This window comes from Sinocyclocheilus rhinocerous, unplaced genomic scaffold (genome assembly GCF_001515625.1).
Source record: "Sinocyclocheilus rhinocerous isolate Xijiao unplaced genomic scaffold, SAMN03320098_v1.1 scaffold664, whole genome shotgun sequence".
NCBI classification, from domain to species: Eukaryota; Metazoa; Chordata; class Actinopteri; order Cypriniformes; family Cyprinidae; genus Sinocyclocheilus; species Sinocyclocheilus rhinocerous.
In genome coordinates, this window is record NW_015658767.1 from 508,130 (window position 1) to 511,170 (window position 3,041).

The following is a 3,041-nucleotide window of genomic DNA, read 5'->3' on the forward strand; positions in this document are numbered from 1 at the left end:
AACGGAACGGATTGAACTAAGGGCTGTTTTGATTAACCAGTGTATCTAGATTCTATAGTGTATCTATATGTTTGGTTGACTGTATTTTATTCTGATAATGAACAGGCTGCAGCGTTTGCAATGCTGCAGGCCTATATGAAAGGTGCATTGCTCTCGTACTGCAGTTCGGAGAAGGCTAATCAGCACCGTCTACGTCTTTGCATAATATTAATAATAATAATAATAATAATAGCCTACAACGAAGGAATAACTGACAACGTGCCGTTGAATTACAGAAGAAGAAAAAAACAAGGTACCGTCACAAAGTTCTTGTTTGGCAAAAAATTAATATAAGCTATTCTGTGTCTTAAGACAAGTTAAGTTAGAACAAGTTCAATAAAACATCTTTATTATATTTCTACGGTAGAGGAGCATAGCCAAACCAAAAAGAAACAAAGAAAACACAATGTAACATTCATAAAACTGTACACAATGGAATGCGCACATGTGTTGCAGCCGACACTGACTCAGAAAACAGTTTAGTAATAAGTAGCCTAAATAAAATATGTTCTAGCTATTTATGCGATCCGCTTGAGCGCGGAATAGGCTATAGCCTATAAACCGCTCGTTCAGTATAGTTTAGTTTAAGTTCATTTAATAGTTTAGTTAAATATAAACGTGCGATTACTAATGGCTTAAATGAGCGACTATAATAGCCCTTTTAATAATAATAATAATCATATTAATAATACAAGGAAGGAATAACTGACAACGTGCCGTTGAATTACAAAAAGAAAGAAAAAACAAGGTACCGTCACGAAGTTCTTGTTTGGCCAAATTAATATAAGCTATTCTGTGTCTTAAGACAAGTTAAGTTAGAACAAGTTCAATAAAACATCTTTATTATATTTCTACGGGCAGAGGAGAATAGCCAAACCAAAAAGAAACAAAGAAAACACAATGTAACATTCATGAAACCGTACTCAATGGAATGCGCACATGTGACTGGGGCTAGTGCCATTTAGTGGTCGCTGATTTTCTGTTGCTCAGCTGCGCGTGGATCGCGAGCTGTGTGTGTGGATTGGGCAAGGTTAAAAGGGCGGAACGAAAGTCTCAAAATTCAAATGAATCAAATAGAATCTACTCAGAAGAGACATGAATGAATGCACGCGTGTCGCCTGATCCACAAATGCACTTTGATACTTTAATACAAACTATAACATTTGTATTCACAAATATGTCTTTATTTGAACAAAATGCTGCACATTAATGTAATTCTTAACTTTGCAGACACCGGTTGAAAAGCATTTGTTTCAGTGTAGTGACGCACATTTGCACTGAAACAAATGCACAAATTATGATACTTTAATACAAACTATAACATTTGTATTCACAAATATGTCTCTATTCGAACAAAAGGCTGCACATTAATGTCATTCTTAACTCTGCAGACACCGGTTATTGCACTGGGCCTTGTTCGTTGGTAGTTGTGTGTGTGGGGGACGGGAAATGCTGTAAACTGCGAAAATTAATTCTCAAAATCCAAATGAACCGAACAAGATCGACTCGAACTAGACGTCAATTAATGCACGCGTGTCACCTGATCCACATATGCACAGATTCCTTTTTGCATGAGCAATTTATAATATATTAATGCAGAACAGAACATTTTTATTCGCAAACATGTCTGTATTTGTACAAATCGCTGCACAATCATTTAATCCCGAATTCCACAGACTCAAATTGAAAGGCATTTGTTTGTGGTTAGTAAGATACATGTATAAAATTTATGCAGTACATGGATAATTGTGCGTGCATCTATTAATCATTTTGAGTCTAAAATCATCCCATAATATATACCATAAGACAAATACAATAGATACAAATTAAATAAAATACACTCATTTTTCTAATACAGTAGGTTTAACATGTATACTTTATTTAACATATTTTGTTGTTTGATTAACATTATTGAGACAGGCAGGTATTTAATTAGGCTGCTGTCCCTTTAAGACTGAATTAATGTAATATACTGACACATATTCAGTTTTCACCCACCTGTTTACGTTCACTTAAGCCATAACCGACTGTATTTACGTGAGATACTCCACACGATGGACATTTTGACAGCTGTGTGTGTGTATTTGAAGTGAAGGTGCGCGCGGCTGAGAGAGCGCTTCTGTTGTGTCATTCAGCGTGATTCCGCCTGTCCCAACTTCACTTACTGCAAGTTAATCGATAACAAATTGTAATTGGATGGTAATTTTGTTCTACGACAAGCTTAGTTACCTTTGATTAGTCTGTTCTCGCGTGACAGAACACTTCTACTACTTGCTCTGATCACTCAGTCGTAAAGAAATTTTGAAATACGGGACAAAACATGATTTTTTCAAAATAAGTCGGCACACTAAAAATAGAGCTGAAATACGGGACTGTCCCGGGAAAACGGGACGTCTGGTCACACTATTGATGAAGAGTTGGTGGATCCTGCCATGCAGCCTGGCCCCCCACAGGATGCTTTCTCCAGCCCGTCTGCTGCTGGTGGTTCAAGCGGTGGGTCTGTACATTCATCTAGTGCAGGCCAGTCTTCTCCTGATGACATTCTCTCAATTCTGCAGATGGCATGCTGGCAGATGGCATGCAATGGCTCATTTAGGTCTTGATAGATCTGTTCAGCCTGCTTAATCTAATGTGTTCTTCAGGCAAAATGCTGATAATACGTTTACCATGCCACCATGCAAGGACTTTGTTACTGAATTCTCCAGTGCATTAACAAGCTCCAATGCGCCTAGGAGGAGGTCAAAGTTAGCCCGCACTCTTGCCTCAATGGCTGAGGCTGATTCTATTGGGGTGGGTCGGGCACCTGAAATTGAACAGCTGATAGCAGCATTGGTGGTATCACCAGATGAAGCGCTTAGAGGCAACGTACGCTGCCCAAGTGCGCAATGTGGCTGTACTGACACATTACTGTGTTACGTCCTATGAGAAAAAAGCATACTAGTCCGTAGCCTACATAACCCGAGCGGAGAATACTATTTGCCAACTACTGCTTGCCTGTAACG